The 21,674-nt window shown below is 46.1% G+C and overlaps 1 long non-coding RNA gene across 1 annotated transcript; it reads right to left on the bottom strand.

Annotated features, from left to right (window-relative positions):
- Positions 1–5,651: 5,651 nt before the first annotated feature.
- LOC142930798 (uncharacterized) lies at positions 5,652–21,590 on the bottom strand. Its single transcript, XR_012946751.1, has 3 exons — positions 21,484–21,590; positions 11,885–12,025; positions 5,652–6,702 (listed from the first exon to the last, which is right to left on the bottom strand). It is a non-coding gene; the product is annotated as an uncharacterized LOC142930798 (long non-coding RNA).
- Positions 21,591–21,674: the final 84 nt, after the last annotated feature.

Genomic DNA, 21,674 nt, shown 5'->3' with positions numbered 1-21,674 from the left:
CAAAGGCATCCACGACGGCCGCTGCCGACTGGTTGGGGAGGGCCCAGGCCATAGGCCACCACGTAAAATACTCTACCCCAACCAGAAGGTACTTATTACCCCGTGGCGTAGTAGGAAAAGGGCCCAAGATATCGAGAGCCACCAACTCGTTTATACGAGACACGGAAATGGGTTGCAGGGGTGGACATGCCGGTTTAGCCGGTGGTTTACGTTGCGCACAGTGGGTGCACCCCAGCAGAATGTCAGTTACGTCGCGCAGCATGCCTGGCCAGAAAAATTGCTAACCGTAACAACCCAATGGTTTTATGAACACCCAGGTGTAATAAATGCTCGTGCGCTGCCCATACGGCTTTACATCGCAAGGCGGAGGGCACGACGATATTATGACGCGGAGCCGCCGTATTCGCGTGATGACGCAACCGCAACAACGACATGTCAATCGCTCTGGTGCCGACCCAATTCATCCAAAGTCAGCCCCAGCAAGTCGTCACTGGCCGTTGGATCCGCGTGATCTGACATCGGCGCTGAGGCGACGGGAAGCGCGGCGGACACCGTTTCGAGAGGCGCGACCTGCGCAGGCAGTGGTGGCTTACAACGGCCCGAGCCCAAAAAGCACGCGCATTTTTGAGCTGGCGGAAGGCGAAACAACGCATCGGCATTTGTGTGTTGTGCACCCTTATGCTAAGAAACATTTAAATCGTAGTCCTGAAGGACTTCGAGCCACTGAGAAAGCTGGCCGGACGGTTGGTCAACCCGTAGAGCGGACTGCAATGCCGAATGATCAGAACGCACAGTGAAATGCTGACTATACAGGTATGGCCTGGATTGCTCAATTAAAAAGACAATGGCCAGCAGCTCGTGTCAGGGAACACAGTACCTCTGTTCAGCAGGGGACAAGACTCTGCTACCATAGGCAACGACCCTTTCAATGCCATTGATCTTTTGAGACAGAACACCCCCAATCCCCGTGATGCTAGCATCAGTGTCCAACACGAATGGTACAGAAAAATCGGGGTATGCTAGGGACGGTGCTGTCACGAGTGCTTTCTGCAAGGAGTCGAATGCGGCCTGTTCCGCGTCCCCCCAATGAAACGCCACCCCTTTGGACGTAAGGGCATGAAGCGGTTTGGCAATCGTCGCGAAGCCAGCAACAAAACGGCGGTAGTACGACGCAAAACCAATAAACTGCGAACATCGCCCGCAGATGTAGGGGTCGGCCATTGGCGATCGCATTTGGTTTTTTCAGGGTTGGTAGAGATTTTATACCTGGTGGCAATGCAGGTTATCGAACAGTACGTAGTTAACACCTCTACACATGGTTACAATTGCACTATGGCTTGTCTTTAATATTCCATTCATGAAGGAGATGTGTGCTTCCGCCTGTCGATATTGTGATAGAGTTCATGGTTGCACCAGTGTCTTCGAGGAGTTTCAAAGCCAGAAGGTGCCATGTTTAGGTCTCAAATAAGGTGTTTATTCTGAATGTCTGCGTCGTTCCACTCTCTTTGCCAGCGTTCTTCCGAATCTGGATGAGGCTCTAGAATGGTGACAGCACGAACCCAGAAGAGGGATCGGGACTAGAGTCGGTAGCTAGGTGCATTGTTGAGGTCTTGGTTAATAGGTAGGTTGTTGTTTGAAAGAAAACATAGAAATACCCTTTTACTGTAGTGTGCATATCTCCGTGGATATTTAGTGGCAGAATGTTCACCAGAAGGACGAGCCAAGAGATTGGTGTTGGTTTCAGAATTACAGTGATGATACCCATTGCGGTAGATAATTGTACATCTAGCAGTTTCGTGTACGAGCTCCCGGACGAGGCTAGAGTGCAATACTCTGCACCTGAGTAGATCAGTGACAGGGCGGCACTTCACAGCTATTTTTGGGTGCCAGGGGTCATTCCTGAAAGTTTCTGTAGCAAGACGATGTTTGAATTCGTCTTTTCACAGATCTGTTTTCTACTGTATGGGGCTCAAAGGTCAGGTGTCTATCCATGATAACCCCAAGATATCTTGGAGTGGGATCATAGTACACTGGGTTACCACAAAAGGACGCATCAAGGGTCGCATCTGCTGAACAATTATTCAGGTGGAGTCCGCTTTTGGTGGCTTTGTAAGGATTCGTTCAGTCTCTAACAATGGAAATATGCCTCCAGTAAAATAATATCGGCTGTTAGAGTATTGACAATGGTCTCGAAAGTTGTGCCCTGTGCGGCAAGGTTACCTACGTAACTTTACCGAAAGAACCAAAGAGTTTAGTTTAAAGTTGATGTCATGTGTACATATAAACTTGTGAGAAGATGTACATTTATCAGGTTACATGTGTTACATAGTGGCAGTGCTAGCACCAAGCCTTGAGGAAGGCCACTGTTCATAACTTTCGTGGCTGTAATTTTGATTTAAAGCTTTCGTGACTGCAGTGATTCATATTCTTGGTTCTTTCGGTAAAGTCACGTTAAAGAGAAACAATAAAATAACAAAATATATATTGTTTTTTATATTTATTATATTTTATTGTTTCCCTTCAACGTGACTTTACCGAAAGAACCAAGAATATATATTTCGTGGCTGTGTTCACCAGTGAGGCGTATCCTCAAAGTACATTTGCCGACCATCGCGTCAATTAGGTGTACAGTTGAACGGCTTCGATTTTGGCTGCCAACGGTATCATAGGCTGCAGAGGTCAATCATTGCTGTATTGATTTTCTGTTGACGATGAATGCCAGCTTCTGTTCACAACAGCTACGGCCACTTCGAAATTCGGCTTGTTCAAGAGGCAGTTAAGGGTCAATATTGGGGGAAAATCAGGCAAGCATGTACGTTCCATCAGCTTGGAAGTGGAGGACACGAGAGATATTGGACTGGAGCTGGGGAGCGAGTCTTGCAGGTTTATGGGTCTCAGAATGGCGACAACTGGAATGATTCCATTACATCCGGATATTACCTGTCTTCTTCTTGGTGCTTTCGGTAAAGTCACGTAGAATGGGAATAAAATATGAAAATAAAACAATACAATTATCACGACGTTTCGGCCACAACACAAGTGGCCTTCTTCAGGTGAAGAGACAGGTCTGTTCGGAAGACAGAGCTTGAATGAACGCTGTCAAGTATGGACCGCGTCTATTAAGCTGTGTGGGCGGAGTTAAAATATGAATTTGCATGTTACCTGCATCACCTCCGGAGAGGAGGAGGGAGGGGGCTGGGAACACAGGCAGAGAGGAAAAGGAAAAGGGCAAGTGCAACAGCCAAGGTGCGCTGTTGTGTCCTGAGTTGCCTTATGACTATGCTGTAAACTGGACTACTATATAATACAATATTATACCTTCCAATCTAAACTACATGGTATAACATCATATCATAGACAAATTCCACCTTTGAATTATACAATTCGTTACTTTACACTACCCTATACTTTAGACTATAAACTATTAGATTTGAGACATTACACTGTCTTTTTCTATGAACCCAACTATATGCCACACTGCTGTGTATTCACTATGTAATTACGATGCTATATATTCCCTTATGAGTTACAGTGAGGGAAAAAAGTATTCGATCCCCTTCTGATTATGTACGTTTGCCCACTGACAAAGAAATGATCAGTCTTTAATTTTAATAGTAGGTTTATTTGAACAGTGAGAGACAGAATAACAATAACAAATTCCAGAAAAACGCATGTCAAAAATGTTATAAATTGATTTGCATATGTGGATGGCCTCATGAACGAATCTCTCATGGTAGCTGGTTGGCTTGCAAAGAACCTCCTTCTTGGAGAACTCAATGTCATGTGAACCCACTGAAATATAACAGTGATCTGCCACGGTAGAGGAGTTCGTCCTACCGTGTTTCAAGTCTGCTTTATGTTCGCGGATGCGGTCCGAGATCTGTCGTTTGGTTTCTCCAATGTAGCTGCTACCACAGAGGCACTTTAGTTTGTAAACGCCTGGGAACTGTATGTCTGGAACCGCATCTTTTACAGATGGAACCAGATTACGGATTTTATGTACTGTTGAATCGGACCTGGATCTTGTGTTTATTCAGGATTTTGGAGATCTTTTTTGTGACCCCCGCAATGTAGGGTAAGGTGATGGTTTTGAATGGCGCCTCAAGAGGATCCTTCTTCATGACTGGATTGTGTAGTCGGAGTAACCATTAGCCTTGAGAGCTTGGTGTACGTGTTTGAGTTCACTAGCAATGTGATCCTGGTCAGAAATGCATTAGGCTCTATGGTATAGAGTCTTGATGAGGGAGTTCTTCTGGGATGGATGGTGGTGGGAATCCAGTTTTAAGTGAGCATCCGTATGGGTAGCTTTCCTGTAGACAGAGTGGCTCATTGAACCATCAGGTCTCCTTTTAATTAAGACATCCAAAAAGGGTAGCTTGCCTTCTTTTTCGACCTCCATGGTAAATCTGATGGCTGGGTGTATGGAATTGATGTGGTCGAGAAATTGGTCTAGAACAGGTCGGCCATGTGGCCAGATGACAAAGGTGTCATCCACGTACCTCTTCCATAAGGTCGGGCGAAGAGTGGCAGTCTGGATGGCATCAGTTTAAAATTTTTCCATGAACACCTTGGCTACAACTGTAGATAGGGGGGAGCCCATTGGGGTGCCATCAGTCTGTTTGTAGAAAGTTCCATTCCAGGTGAAGTATGTGTCGGTTAAGCAATGTCTCACAAGGGGGGGTACCTCAGTATGCAGTTCTTGATGAACCAAGTATTCAATCATTGCGATGGTGTCAGGTACCGGAACTTTGGTGAATAAGGACACCACATCAAAACTGACAAGCAGGTCGTCTGGGGACAGGGAAATGCCCTTGATTGTCGATACCAGGTGAGCAGAGTTTTTGTACCGCAGAGGTGGTTTTTCTAGTGAAAGGTCGCAGGATATCAGACAGAAAACGCGCCAGTTTGTAGGTGGGGGAGTTGATATTGGAGACGATGGTACGAAGGGGTGTATCTTCTTTGTGTATCTTTGGAAGGCCATATAATCTTGGTGGTCTGGCCGCAGAAGGTTGATACAGCTAATTTTGCTGTGTCAGTTCCACCTGAAGACGGTGTTGGACCAGATGATGCCAAAAGGCGCACTATGTGAGACTAGGCTCTAAGGAAAGCTGTCTCGGGTGTGGACCAATCAATTTTAAGGACAGTACATACATTATCAGAGTTATGTTTTTTGTTTGCATTCCGATCGTAGGTATTGTGGTCAATGCAAACATGACTCCTTGTAGAAAAGGTGTCAGTTTGTTGCCAGATGACAGGGTAAAAAAAACAATTATTATATTTTGCTACTGGCAAAGGAGGTTCCAATGAAGTAAGGTGTGTTTAAGGTAACGCGAAAACACGTAACAGGTGGGCCACATGAAACAGAGGAATCAAGTTAAGTAAAACCGTTGAAAAACATTCAGTTTGGAAGTAACGGTAATGAGGATTGTGGTGGCGTTTGTGGAGTTGTGCCTGCACACCGCTAATAATCATCAGCCATGTCCAATCCACTGCTGGATGAAGACCTCCCCACTGCTAACAAAAATTAATCCTTTCTTTTTTTTTTATTCCACGATGAATGTTTGTCAATATTTAATTCAAAAAAAGATTCCTCTTTTTGCGTACATTTTATGTAGATGACTGTACTTTAGTGCATGATTCGATGCCTGTGTAATGTAGCTCTCAAAGACGCCGTCTTCTCTTCCATATATTTATTATGAATAAAGTTCAATGACAACTTCAACAAAACATCGCGAGTGACTGCATACTCTTGGGTGACGAGACAACTCTATCTGAGACACACAGCTTCCTAGCTCAAGACAACTCGCAGGCGGTGAAGAGACGACCCGATCCCGGGCGACGTCGATGGCGGTTCCCCACACCAAAACAGCCCCTTGCCTTCACTCACGCTGCTCTTTATCCTTGCCCAGTCCGGCCACACCCAAAGCCTCAATCCTCCTCACCGCACCTGTCCCTGCCGCTGATGTCCTTCTTCCCCATTGGCTCCCGTCTCATGAATCCTCTTTAACTCGTCCCTTATTAACTCTCTCTCGCCATTGGCTCCCGGCTCATGAATCCTCTTTAACTTGTCCCTTATTTACTCTCTCTCGCCATTGGCTCCCGGCTCATGAATTCTCATTAATATCCCGTCCCTTAGTAACCATTAACCATGGTCCCGGGGAGCCACACTGTATCTCTCTGCACTGTCATTACATCACCACCCCCCCCTCTTAAAAAATTTTAGCCGTCCTCGGCTATCACAATTTCAGGATTTCCCTTTTAGGCCGAATCAACCATGCAACACAACCACCTAACAACTGGTTAGGGTTTGAAAGAGCAACCAACACATCAGAACTGCAATGCAGACCACCTCAAATGAACACATAATAAAACTATAATGCCCAATCCGACAACTCATGTCCGCAAACCCTTTGATCATCTCGTCGATCCGCGGACAATGTGAACATACGGATGCCCATAACAACACCGCAACAAGTTAGGACGACCCGTTAACGGAATGTCACCCCCTTGACCGAGTCCTTGATGTTGGTTCGTCACCCCGGGTGGAATTATGGTTGCCTTCGGGCAACGATGGCACAGCCAACAGGACGGAGGGGTGAGGGTCCTCGGTGGCTGGCCCAGGAGAGGTAGGCAGGTCCTCCGCCGGTGGTTTCTTGTGTGTGGAGGGCTCTCGAGATTCACCCGACGTCACAGGCTTGGACACTGTGGGCGGAACAACACCGTTCCTCCAGCATCCGATTACTTTGGCCAACCGCCCCGGCCCGTCTGACACACCAGACCTCGACCGCATATACTCTGGGGATGAATTTTCAAATCGGGGACGCACGTATGGCTTTAAGCGTGACGGGTGAACAAACCAGCGGCGGTGCCCTATTTGCACATGCACACATTGCGGCCGCCAAACCTCGACGATTTCCACCGGTCCTTGCCACGGTCGGTGCAATTTGGGGGACTTGTGCAATGGCACCTGCGAGCAGTGCAGCCATGCTTTATCCCCCACCACCCATGGCAACACATTCTCACAACTGCACAGGTTCTTTTTGTAAGCGGTCTGCGCCCTGGCAGTGTTTTCCTTAGCTGCCTCGCGTGCGCTAGAAATACGGTCCAGCATGACCTGCAAGAACGCCCGCAGAGACTGCTTCTTTCTCCTGGGGGACAGACTCAATTGGACGTCAATGGCGGGCTCACTCACGTGGCCGTGGAGGCATGCGGCGCCATCCTATAAGCTGCCAGGACCCCAGGGGCGTGCAGATCCCAATCCGTCTGCGCCCCGTCGACAGTTTGGCAGAGCATTGACGTCAGGGTTTTGTGCAGGCGTTCTACCATGCCATCCATCTGAGGGTGGTAAGGCGATGTCCGGATTTTTTTTTCTGCCCAGCACACTCCTCGCGTAACAATTTCGATGCAAAATTCTTACCCTGGTCCATAAGGAGCTGTTCTGGGGCCCACTTATCCAACACGTACCCGTGCAAAAAGGCATCCGCTATAGACGCCGCTGTCTGGTCGAGTAGGGGCCAAGCTACTGGCCACTGGAAGAAGTACTCCACCCCGACCAGAAGGAACTTATTACCCCTTTGCGTAGGAGGGAAGGGCCCCAAAATGTCGAATGCAAACAGCTCGTTAATACGCGACACCATGATGGACTGCAAGGGGGGCTGACACTTTCTGGCTGGCGGTTTCCGATGCGCGCAGGCGGTGCAGCCGTTAACAAGATGGTATACATCGTCCGACATACTCGGCCAGAAAAAATCCCTTTGCAGCGTTAGTAACGTTTTATGAATGCCCAGGTGTAACAACTTGGTTTCATGTACCATCCAAGTCAATGCACCCCGCAGAGCCGTGGGAACCACCAGACCATATGGTGGCAACCCCTCATCCCATCTCATGAACAGCCTGTCCCTCAGCACGACCTTCGAGACCTTCGCTGGGCTAGGCTTAATCCGTTCACATTTTGCACGCCGCCGAACGTGTAACAAGGACATGTCCTCCATTTGGAACCGACCCCATTCAGCAAGCGTGAGGCCCAACGTTCCATCTACTGGCACAATGTCACCCATCTGCGCCTCGTTCTTCACCGATGCCACCACCCCTGGTGGCTTCTCGTCCCGTGGCCTACACTGCCCCGCACCCGTCGAGTAAGCGCAACGCTCCCCCTGTGGCAGCCGGGATAGTGCATTCGCATTATTGTTCCGTAATTCCTTCCAGTAAACTACCTTGAACGATCTTCTTTGGTTCTTTCGGTAAAGTCACGTAGAATGAGAATAAAATAATAAATTGATAAAATAAAATAACACAATAATATTCTCACGACGTTTCGGCCACAACACAAGCGGCCTTCATCAGGTGAAGGGACGAGACTGTCTGGTAGGACAGCGCTGGAGTGAAAGAGCCACGTTCAGATCACGGCCTTTAAGCTGTGTGAGAGGAACAAAGCGCCTTGACAAAGGAATTAGCATATAATTTAGCATTGAAATGGCTGAATGATTAGCTTGTGACTGGTCACAGAAATAGTTATGTTAAAAGTTAAAGCATACACATCCGCAGAGGCACCCCTTGACAATGGAATTAGCATAGAATTTAGCATTGAAATAGCTAAGTTAAAGCATACACATCTGCAGAGGCACCCCTTGACAATGGAATTAGCATAGAATTTAGCATTGAAATAGCTGAGTGATTAGCTTGTAACTGCTCACAGAAATAGCTACGTTAAAGTCAGACCATACACATTCACCGAGGCACTTAGTACAAATTAAACAGGAGAATTTAGCATTGAAATAACTAGGCGAATTTAGCATTGAAATAACTGAGTGATTAGCTAGTGACTGGTCACAGAAATGACTATGTTGAAGTCAAGGCCTACACATCTGAGCTATTCACAGTACTATATAGTGAACCAATAAAAACTAAAATATAAATTACCTTAATGTTATCAATAAACTCTATATTCTCCAATCAGCTAAGCTACCAACAATAACTCGTTATATATCACAATGCTATATGGCGAAAAAATGGGTGGATTCTTACCCTCAACTTTAGCACCACGGATAGCTACGGGCCCCGTTCAGACGGACGAGTTCGTCCATGGTCGGAACAGAGGAGGGGGAGAGAGACAGCTGCGAGGCCCTAGTATACTCCATGTTGTAAAACCATACCATTAACCGTGGTGTGAGAGGTATTAAGAGGCAATGCTGGCGAAAGAGCTGCGGTCTGAAGGTCATCGTAAAAATACAATTAATTAAGAACAGAAATGATTTAAAACATCTTTCCAGTGGTTACTAAGCCAGAATCCATCTTCTCGGTTGAAATTGTCTCTGTGCTTGTATATGTGAATGGCCTCATGAACGAATCTCTCATGGTAGCCGGTTGGTTTGCAAAGAACCTCCGTCTTGGAGAAGTCAATGTCATGTGAGCCCACTGAATTATAACAGTGATCTGCCACGGCAGAGGAGTTCATCCTACCGTGTTTCAAGTCTGCTTTATGTTCGCGGATGCGGTCCGAGATATGTCGAACGAATATTCCTGTAGTATTTCTAACCAACGTGAAAGTTGGCCCAAGGGTTGATCCACTCGTAAGAAGTATTGGAGAGCCACGTGGTCTGTATGGACCACAAAGTCCCTCCCATACAGGTAGGGTCTGTATTGTTGCACAAAGTGCACCATGGCCAAGAGTTCCCTCCTAGTCACGCAGTAATGCTGTTCCGCGGCGGACAGGATGCGGCTCCCCTATGCTACCACTCTTTCAATGCCATTCTTAACCTGCGACAGGACAGCCCCTATGCCCGTGTCACTGGTATCCGTATCCAAGATGAATGGTAGGGAAAAATCTGGATACCCCAGGGGAGGCGCGTTGACAAGGCTCTCGAGTAGTGTGACAAAAGCGGTCTCCTCCTCCTCTCCCCACCTAAACTTCTGGCCTTTAGCCGTCAAAGCATGGAGAGGTTAAGCGATCATCACGAACTGCGGAATGAACCTTCAGTAATAGGACCCAAAACCGACAGTCGCGCACACACGCCGTTTTGTCAGGGTCCGTCGCTATCCCGGAATCGCTCACTATGTGGCCCAAATATTGCACAGAAGTTTGCAACAGGTGGCACTTCACCAGTTTTAATTTAAGATTGGCCGACCATATCCTCACTATCATGGAGCGCAACCATTGCAAGTGTTCCTCAAAGGTGCGGCCGAACACAATCATATCATCAAAGTAAATGAAACATGAGTCCCACTGCAACCCCGCCAGGACTATTTCCATCAATCTCTGGAAGATGGCTGGGGCCGAGTGTAAGACCATGGGAAGGCAGTAAAAATGGTATAGCCCTTGGGGTGTTCTGAATGCAGTTTTCGTTTTGGATGACTCATCCAGGAGAAGTTGCCAAATCCCCACAAAAGGTCCAAGGTGGAGAAAAATCGGGCACCCAACAGCGCATCCGTCGTCCATACATGGAAGCGTGTACGCGTCTGCGACAGACACCTTATTTAACTTGTGAAAGTCTACACAGAACCGCAACGTGCTATCCGTTTTTTTCACCAATACCACGGGGGCACCCCAAGGACTGGTGGAAGGGGAAATAATGTCTGCCGCCAACATTTCCTCCACCGCCCCTAGCATGCTTTCCTTTTGCCTCGGGCTTAACCTATAAGGATTTTTATTCTTAGTTATTTCGGTAAAGTCAACGTGACTTTACCGAAAGAACTAAGAATATGAATTACTGCAGTCACGAAAGCTTTAAATCAAAATCTATAAGGATTTTGTCGAATAGGGGCGGCCGTGCCTGTGTTAATGTGGTGTTGCAGAAGGGAAGTGCGCCCAATATCGAACTTGCCCTTACTGAACACATCCGAATATTCCCGTAAAAGGGATCGCAACTCAGCTCGCTGCCCCACGGACAACTTATGGTTTTCTCCGCACAGCTTGTCCATCCATGCTTCATTAGCTTCCGCTGCCTGCACCACACCACCTAACACTGTCCCCCCAGCGGCACGGAGCAAGTCGCTCCCTCTCAAAACTGCATGGGCTAGCACCGTTCCCGCCTGAACCACCACTGGTTCCACCCCAACATTTAGGACCTGCAAGAACAGGTCTTGACCGCCTCGCAACAGCGTCAGCGCACCCACCAATGTAAGCCCCTTGGTCACTGACTTAGTCGGGGTAAGGAGGACACCTGCCTCCAGGTGTCCTAGGTCCAACCGTTTACGGTAATGCAGCGGGACCAAAATTTCCGTACTAGGCAGAATCTCTAGCTTTTCTTTGACCCGAGCCTGGACCGACGACTCCTGCTTCGCGCGCTGATGCGGGAAATTCAGATGCCATCCCGACGGCATCTGAACGCACCCCTGGCCGGTCATCCTACTAAAAAAATCCATACCCAAAAGGTAGGGCACAGCCAATGTCCTCGAAATTAACACAGACCCGGGTACCTCAATTTCTCCCAGCCTGATGCGGGCTTCTATTTGACGAATAATCCCCATACTGCCCCTGTGAGCCGCCACACACCCATTAAACACCGGCGTTACACGACGATTCTTAAAGGGCAGGGTTTAAAAAATGACCTTTGATATGATCATAGCCGCGGCACCCGTGTTGACTAAAATGCTGACTTACACTCCTCTTATACGACCGACGATCACCGACGAGCCCACCGCCGCTGCTACCACTCAGCGTGCCAGCTTTCGCCATTGCGTGTTCGAATTTGGCCACCCCCGCGCAGCCTCCCGTGCCGGCTCCGAAATGGCGGTCAACGGTCGTTCTGCATCCCGCGAAATGGTGGCCACCAACCGCGTGGTCTCCAGCACCGGAACCCTGACCGCGGGCAGCCGCTCCGTGCTCCCCGCACATGCGAGCAACTCGTCTACGGCCACCTCCGTCCTCGATGTTGCCGCGACCCACCGATGCCACCAAATGCGCGACTGTTGAGCTGAGCCTGGCCACCTCCGCCTTCAGCTCCTGCCATCCCTCCATCGGACCGGGCTGGGAAGAACCGGCCCTCGCCTCTCCCCTCGGCATCGGTGATTGCAACTCCTCCGGAGCCTGTGGCAGGGGCGACACACAGCTTCCTAGCTCAAGACAGCTCGCAGGCGGTGAAGAGACGACCCGTTCCTAGGTGATAACGACTGTGGTTCCCCACACCAAAACAGCCCCTTGCCTTCACTCTTTATCCTCGCCCGGTCTGGCCGCACCCAAAATCTCAATTCTTTTTACCGCAGCTGTCCCTGCCGCTCACGTCCTTCTTCCCCATTGGCTCCCGTCTTGTGAATCCTCATTAACTCGTTGTTGTATACGGCCCTTTTTCCACAATTAATATCCATAAGAATATTTACGGATGCATACACCTAGATTTCTTTTTACTTTCTCTCATGACAAACAATATATATTTTTTTTAATGAATCAAACCCGTAAGCCAGAAACACGAAAAACCAGATGTCGGTCATAAACAGGCCATATAGAGAGATAAAGAAATAATAAAACTCTCAAGGCGAGGATGTAACAGCTATCGGCGAAAATCTCCAGATGAACAAGAGTTTGATGGGCCCCTTAGGAAAGGTCCCTCCGAGGTCAGAACACCAAGAGAGCAGACACCAGACGCCAACAGGGTAAATCGAATACATATTCTTTTCCTTATTTTCCAGTAAAACAACAAAAAAATTAAAAGGCAACAACAAGAATAAGATAAAAGTAGCGATCCTAACGCTCACTCCAATTAAGAACAGGCTACCAGACACATCAGTGAATTATTATCCAATGATTAATTCGCTATCAAATGATTTTCACCTTTAATACTTTTACTGTTAAAACAAAGCTTGGATACAAAATACCGAGTCACATCAAAGGTTATCGAGAAGGAATGAGACAACGAGCAAACTTGCGAAAGAGTTTAAACAATATTCCAAGCAACCCCGACCACCTTTGTCTCTCCCGAAGAGCGCGAGAGAGGAATTTCACGCCAAGACAACCAGAACGTTATCGCGGGGACCATCTGCCACACACGGAACTTAGTAATAGCCCCCACCCCACCCTGCACACGGGCAGCAAAAGAGCGAGCGAGCTTTAAGTTAAACTGTCACACATTTATAAACGCACAAAGTGACGAAAATTAATAAACTAAGTAAGAGCCAAGGTAACGGGGTGGATTAGGCTGGTAGAATGTGGAGTCGAAATGATATTTGCAAAGTATAGAGAGATGGGAAGATCCCGGCCACCTTTGTCTTTCCCTGCAGCACGTGATAAAATGCATACGCTCGGAAGAGCATCTTCACTTGGAAATAAATCAAATACTATGAATCACAAGCAGGATCATAACTGTGTATGATAAGATACCAACTGTGATGTGAAATGTTAAACTTAAAAAAAATCTTAACCATTTCTTTGTGCGTCGGAACGCGTACGGAAAAGGGGGGGGGGGGGGAACCCGCCCCTCTCTCTGGGTGGAGGGATTAGACAACCAGACGCCACCAAGATGAATCGAGGTGTCTGTTGTCTTGATGTTTATGGCTTGAGGAAAGACCCGAACAGGACCGTGTCATAAATGACACACACAAACATACACACTGACACACGAACCCCCCCACCACCGACACACGAACCCCCCCCCCACCGACATACGATCAGATCAAAGATAGCTCCGCCTCGTGAGGGGGAGCCGAGAAGGAGAGAGATTTTTGGCATAAAAAGGAGCCGTTTCAGCATTGAAATCAGCTCATCAGCCCTCGGGGCCAACTCATCAGCCCTCGGGGGCAGCTCAACAGAAGAAGACTCATCTCAACTCAGCTCAACAGAAGAAGACTCATCTCAACTCAGCTCAACAGAAGAAGACTCATCTCTACTCATCTCAGCAGAAGACCCGCTCAACTCATCTCAGCAGAAGAACAGCCATCACCGACGCCGGAGACGTCTCTACAACTCGCCGAATTGGCGAGTGTCGCCGATTGGCGACCCGCTGCCGCTGTTAGCGGCCAGCGCCACCACGAGCGAATCGTGAGCCTGCAATCTACAACCGCCGACGACGGAGCACCAGCGCGCCGCTGCGGGCGTGCTTCTAACGCCGTCTACCAGACGGTCATCTCAGCTACAACAACGCATCTACTCGTTCACCAACGTCCGTCGAGTCCGAACCAACTACTGAAAGAAGAATCAACTGATACGTATGATACACTGCCCCCCACTACACGACAAACCAGACGTCTGCTTGACGCAAAGAATCGATTCCGAACATTGGCCTACTCTTTCACCACTCATACCATTCAACACACACACACACGGGTCATTAACAAAGCCTAAAAACCTCAAGCCATTGAACCATCCGTGATTGTGGAAACATCGCAACGACCGAGTGAATAATCCATCGTTTTTAAGAGTGTTCATAATTTTTCTCTGTAATATTGTGCTGGGGCTGTACTTCTAACCGCATAAATTACCAACTGACCCATTAACAAGGATTAATTCTTGACTCCTCACCACGGAGCGCCGCTCGCGGGGATAGAGAGCGTGTTCAACCGGTTCCCTGTCAGGGGTCTGGCCACAATTAATTAAAAGATTGGCCCGAGATAAGGATCTCAAAAGGAAACATCGCCACCCATTGAGTCGCGTTGAGAAGTTGATTAGAAATACTTGAGTCGTTCGTTAATATTTGTCTTTCTGCATAATCTTGCTGGTATCCACGAATGAAATAACGAATTGAAACGCATATTTGTGCCTCCAAGAATAATACGGGTTGGAGTGCCCTGTCAACGAGTAGCGTTGCATAATAATCAGTCATCCTATTGTTAACAACGTGACAATAATTGCATTAAGGGCCGCGCATGATCAATGACCGAATGCTGTGTTGTGTGACAATTCAAGTAACGAAGCATTGCGGCCATCGAGTGGTGTTGATAAGGCAATTAGAAGTGTTTCAGTCGAACGCTTTAAATTCATAATCGTTATGAATCAATGAACGAACATCAACGTGGTCCTGTGCTGACGATTTCAAGCATAATAACTTCGCATATCAGAATGTATTAAGGATTGGATACGAATCAAAGACCAAGTGCCGTGTTGTGTAACAATTCAAGCATACGAGTTTGCATATTATAAAGTTAAGGTTTGATAGAATAGTTCGCATGTTTTTAATCTCTCTCTCAACAACCGATCGATTGCGTTACGCGTCGGGAATTAACCACAGGTGCCGCTATCGAGGTGAAACAACGCAATCGTGATGGTATCATGTTAACGCTGTGTTGAAATTCCAAAATCCCGAGATTGAGTTTTCATATTATCCAAAAATTTAAGTTAGCTAGAAATAAAATTGATTAAAGCAGAAGGTTTGTGTGTGATTCTTCCTGAAATTCTGCATAATATTGTTCTGCGTATGAGATCTGAATCCTGGGGACCTATCATAAGCACACTATCACCACACATAATCCATAACACGCATAATTCGTAATGTTCAATCGAGAGTAATCGTATCCTTATCGATAATACGGAATTAAAGAGCAGAGTCGAATCGACTCTCTCTCATTCACGCTCACAACGCCTGCGTCACTGCATACGATTAATTGCGTTATTCCAATTCATAACACAATCCTCGTCACCGAGGCTCGACCTGATAATCCATAACGACCTGCATTATCATAACCACGCCCACTCGCATAAATTAATACGATTATCTCTCGAATCAGCATAATTTATGCGCATAATTACACTGATTAACATAATTTCGGATAAATTATGCAAATTTTAAATTTCATTTAATTTTCATTATTTTCATCAATTTTCATAACACCTATATATACAACATCGTCCCTTATTAACTCTCTCTCTCGCCATTGGCTCCCGGCTCATAAATCCTCATTCCTCATTCCTTATGAACACTTTCCCGCCTTTGGCTCCCGGCTCATGAATCCTCACTAATATCCCGTCCCTTAGTAACCAGTAACCATGGTCCCGGGCAGCGACACTGTATATCTCCGCACTGTCATTGCACCTGTATCATGAGCAGAAGCATTTATGTGCATGTATGTTATGTGTATTGTTGTCACTTTCTGACCTGCCCACACTGGACATCTTTCGAAAGAACTTCATAGCTCATCAGATTTCTCCAGTCGAAATTAAGATTCTGAAGAGTATCTTTAAATGATTATGAACTTTGACTTCTCAATTGTATGTTGATGTGATGACAACAGGTATCCGTGCAAATCTACAATTTCACGACAAACGCATGGAACCACTTTTATAGTGGAACCCTCATTGCCCCACAGTGGGTTCTCACAACTGCCACCTGTGCCAAGTAAGTTTTTCATTTGCATTCAAGTTTTTAGATATTAATCACAAACCTGCTATTGTGCTGGGTATACAGATATACGTTGTAGATATTGTATTATATGTAGCCATGCTTTTGTTTCTTAGGATGAATGGTACTTAGATATTTATTTAAAAATTGGAAGCCCTTAAATGGAATAAAAGCGTTTGAGTTGCGTTGTTTATGTGATATCCGCAGCAAGCAATATTATATGCGAGTTGTGCTTGGCAAGCACAATATATACCAGCAGGAGGCTGGGGCAAATGTTGCAGAAGTCTACCTAACTGCTTACCATTCCGGATTTAACTACACCAGCACTGAGTAAGTATTACACATCTACTTTTATATAGCGTCAGTTTCTGTGTCTGTGTCCGTCCCACAAAAAAGTATTTGGCGTGATTTTGTGAAAAATTATCATCGGATGACCACCCATACTTTATTAGAAAAAAGTTTTGCTGGCTGGCTTGAAATGCGCCGCCCACGTGCGCAGAGGGGAGTGGGACACGGGTTGGGGGGGGGGCGGCTGGGGGCGCATGCGGGTAGGAGGGGGGGCTGAGGGTTGTTAGGTGCAAGAGGTAGGGGGGTGCTGGTGACGTTGGGGGTGGGGAGGAACCTACTTCAACACAGATACTTTTATATTTTACTGTATTATTAAAAGTTTTGCTGGTTGGGTGGCTGAAGGGAGAGATGGCCACATCCAAAGGCCGTGCAGGCTGTTAATTTCATGTGTCACTCGTCCCATCAAAATAAATGCAGTGGCTTCAATATTTTTTGAGTAACCCCATTCTGTGTGGTTACTATTCAAGTCACCCACATATTTCGCGGGGTGAGTGACTGCTGGCAGTGGTGGTAATGGCCATTCCTTATTAAGGGGCTTGTATACATTGATGACCATCACATGACTAACTGTGACAGTAATTGTCGATGTGCCGCCATTTGTTGTGGTATACTTGAGGGCGTATGTATACCTTTAAGCCTTGCCTAAGCAAGGTGGCGAGAATATTAGGGTGGTAGATGGAGTCAACAAGGGTGTAACCATTAATTTGGTAGCTTGCCATCAATGTGCGTCTCCTATAAGGCAAAATGTCAATGTTGTTTACCCTTCGGTTTCTGGCCAGGAAGTCACATTTAGGTCTTGATAGTTATTCAATGTATTATATTTAGCGAATGCAAAGTCCCTAAGCCAAGCAGTTGCATTCCGGTCCTGCTGAGTTGAGGGGAGTAGACCTCCTCTGAGTTTGTGGATTGGGCCAATGTGAATGTCTTGCAGGCAGGTGAAATTAGCAGTGTTGGGCAGCAAGGACTTAAATGAGGCTGAGCTTAAATTTTGATTTAAAGCTTTCGTGACTGCAGGGATTCATATTCTTGGTTCTTTCGGTAAAGTCACGTAGAAGGGAAACAATAGAATAATACAAATATAAAACAATAAAATTCTCACGAAGTTTCGACTGCAACACAAGCAATCATCATCAGGTGTGAAAACCACAACAAGAAAATTTGAAAAAAGTGGCGCTTGGCTACCGACACGCCTTCGACATTGAGTTGGAGGATTCGTAGGGCTGGTCCGACTGAAATGTAATCTTAGTGCTGTGTGTTCTCGACTTTGGGACTTTGACCAGAATTATCTGAGGCTCTTACGAAGCTTCTCTTCGAATTTAGCCTGCTTGTAGGATCATTCGTTTCCCCAGGCGGACCCGGATACTGATGGGGGCGCGACGTGACCGTTGATCCATTTTGTCCCAGTTTTTCGTTATTCACAGTTTGGTTGTACACTCGATCGGTTGATCACCTTTTACAAGGGTCATTATTGGAATGGAGCTCTGCTGATATCTTGATTTGAATTGATGACATCAAATTCACCTAGATGACGGTATTAGTTCTGTTTAAGGTGACACGAAAACGCAATGCTACCGTTTCCCGCCCTACATTTTTGATAAGAAACAAAATCGAGTGTGTAGGTTTAACAATACATTATTTGTTTTCACATACCTTTAGCAGCCAATCCACCATAATGTGTACACGTTTTATATCTTGATGCTTATCTCAGATCTTCTCATTCTCAATATAAACGATTTCATTGTGTATAGAAATAACATTGGATTGATTAAGCTGACAGCACCGGTGACGCCGGACACTGGAATACGGATTGCCTGCCTTCCCAGTGACAACGAGCAACTGTCATCGGCAAGCACATGCTACGCCATCGGCTGGGGCGCCAGAATAAGTAGGTCGCAACAACAAGGATGACCACATATACATTAGGTAGTCACAAAACAAATATGGAATGCAGGAGTATAATGTGCACTGAATAACATCTATCATCAATGTAATAATAGGCATAATAATTATAATGTATTTTACTCACAAATAACTTGCCAATTATGAATACTTCAAGAAGAGTCCCGATTGCAATGCTTTACAACTGGCGTGCTGCGGCACACTGGCGGTTCTAGGTGTGCCGCGGTATTTTTGAATTGATCAACACGCAACGCAATAAAAGTAATTAACACACACATCACCGTAAATAGATAATGAAATTGGACACAGATAAATTAAACAAATTGTCACCTTCATACTTAAACACACAAGTCCCCCCTTCTTAGATGATTGGCTGAGCCGGGTGTTCCCCGGATGAATAAACCCCAGCCTCACGTGTCTGCAGTTCCAATTGAGTTGCAACGAGGCCAGGGGAACACGTGGTGAACAAGGAGACAGCGACACACGTGACTGAAAATTCCACATTTCCATGATGGCACTAATTCCACCACTGTGGCCTATCACTTGAGGAAGAGATGCGTGCACACACACACACATCATCATGAGCTATGATCAATCAATGAATGGATGAAAGACCCACAGTGATGTTTTGGTTTAGTGTGCCATTAAGATTTAGCCAGCTCAAAAGTGTGCCGTGGGAAAAAAAAGGTTGAGAAGCACTGCTCTATTGGAATGTTTCTATGACTATTTGTATTCTCTCAGGTAAGGCCCACTGAGCAATACAGCTCTTTTTCAGAAGCGACCTAGCGACAAATGATAGCTCAATTAAACGGTTTATCGCGTGGAAATTTAGAGCAGCCCAATACTTAAACGCATGTCGATTCTAAATGTGGAGTGAAAAACTGGAGGACCTGAAGAAAAATCCACACGATGACGGGGAGAACAAGCAAACTCGAAATATACAGGCATCAGGGTTGGGACTGAACCCACGACTTCCTGCTTACCAGGCGAGGCAGTTAACATCTCGTCACCAGTTCCATCAAACGTTGTTTGACATGCGTTGTATTTAGTTTTGACAGTGATCGCCTTTGTTGTTAAGTTTTTCGCAATTTTAAAGTAACAAAGATATTTGATCCAACACTGAAACACTTTTTGTCGTCTCACGGCACATGGACCTTGGCGGCACTGTGGTAAGAGCGAACAAATAGAAATTATGTTACTTCAACTCCCAGTCTGAAGTCAACTTCGCTAAACATCCCTGTAGTATCAAAAAAATTAGTACAGAAATGCCTCACCAACTGCGGAGGTTAGGTTCCTGGTAAATGCCACGAGAGAGAAATCCGCGGTTGGTAAAGTTCAGGGCTCATCTTCTTTGGTTCTTTCGGTAAAGTCACGTAGAATGAGAATAAAACAATACATTTATAAAATAAAATAACGCAATAATATTCTCACGACGTTTCGGCCACAACACAAGCGGCCTTCATCAGGTGAAGGGACGAGACTGTCTGAAGGACAGCGCTGGAGTGAAAAAGCCACGCTCAGATCGCGACCTTTAAGCTGTGTGAGAAGAAACACAGCGCCTTGACAAAGGAATCACATCTCTGCAGACGTAGCAAGATCTGAAATCGCTGCAACCCTCAAAAACGCTAAGTTGCCACCAAGCAACATCAGCAAAGACGAACGTTTTGAATTATCTCAATTAAAAAAGAGAGATGATATTGTCGCCCTCTCAGCCGACAAGGGCAATGCCACTGTCATCATGGACAAAACAGAATATAACAACAAAATTCAAGAACTACTCAACGATGGCAGCTATACAAAAATAAAAAAGAGATCCCACCAACAGCCTGGTTACCAAAACGAACAAAATAATCTCTGATTCAACAGCATTAATTGATGAGACCAAACAGTTCTCGTTGAAACCCTCTGCTGCCAGACCACCAAGATTATATGGCCTTCCAAAGATAAACAAAGAAGATACACCCCTTCGTCCCATCGTCTCTACTATCAACTCCCCCACCTATAAACTGGCACGTTTTCTTGCTGATATACTGCGACCTTTCACTGGAAAAACCACCTCTGCGGTACAAAATTCTACTCACCTGGTATCGACAATCAAAGGCATTTCCCTGTCCCCAGACGACCTGCTTGTCAGTTTTGATGTGGTGTCCTTGTTCACCAAAGTCCCGGTACCTGACACCATCGCTATCATTGAAGACCTGGTTCATCAAGGACTGCATACTGATGTACCTCCCCTGGTGAGACATTGCTTAACCAACACATACTTCACCTGGAATGGAACTTTCTACAAACAAACTGAGGGCACCCCAATGGGCTCCCCCCTATTTCCGAGCTATTTCAATGCTACATTCTATGCTAATTCCTTTGTCAAGGGGTGCCTCTGCGGATGTGTATGCTTTAACTTAGCTATTTCAATGCTAAATTCTATGCTAATTCCTTTGTCAAGGGGTGCCTCCGCAGAAGTGTATGCTTTAACTTTAACATAGCCATTTCTGTGACCAGTCACAAGCTAATCACTCAGCCATTTCAATGCTAAATTCAATGCTAATTCCTTTGTCAAGGCGCTTTGTTTCTTCTCACACAGCTTAAAGGTCGCGATCTGAGCGTGGCTTTTTCACTCCAGCGCTGTCCTCCAGACAGTCTCGTCCCTTCACCTGATGAAGGCCGCTTGTGTTGTGGCCGAAATGTCGTGAGAATATTATTGTGTTATTTTATTTTATCAATTTATTGTTTTATTCTCATTCTACGTGACTTTACCGAAAGAACCAAAGAAGATGAATCCTTGCAGTCACGAAAGCTTTAAATCGAAAAAGTTCAGGGCCTTTGGGAAATAGGGGGTTAGGGGTACCACGCCCACGGTCAGACTCGTCATAGCTTCACTAAGTTGCCTGCTTATGAACTAAACACCGAATAAAATATAGTAAATTACACAACTTAATAAAACATAAATAAACATTACATTAACTTTACATACCTTTATTATTCATGATAATTATGACAATGGGATGATGGGGGAAGGGCTGGTTAGGAGGAGGGGCTCGGCCCACCCTCCCCCTTCTTCCTCCGGGCCTGTAATTTTGTAACAATGATGTCACGCAATACAATGTCATGCTATAATACAATGATGTAATACCTACGTCATGTGACTTGCTGAACACCGTGCTT

This window comes from Petromyzon marinus, chromosome 43 (genome assembly GCF_048934315.1).
Source record: "Petromyzon marinus isolate PM22_M1 ecotype Great Lakes invasive population chromosome 43, UKy_Petmar_22M1.pri1.0, whole genome shotgun sequence".
Lineage (NCBI taxonomy): Eukaryota > Metazoa > Chordata > Hyperoartia > Petromyzontiformes > Petromyzontidae > Petromyzon > Petromyzon marinus.
This window is presented reverse-complemented; position numbering and strand designations above follow the sequence as displayed.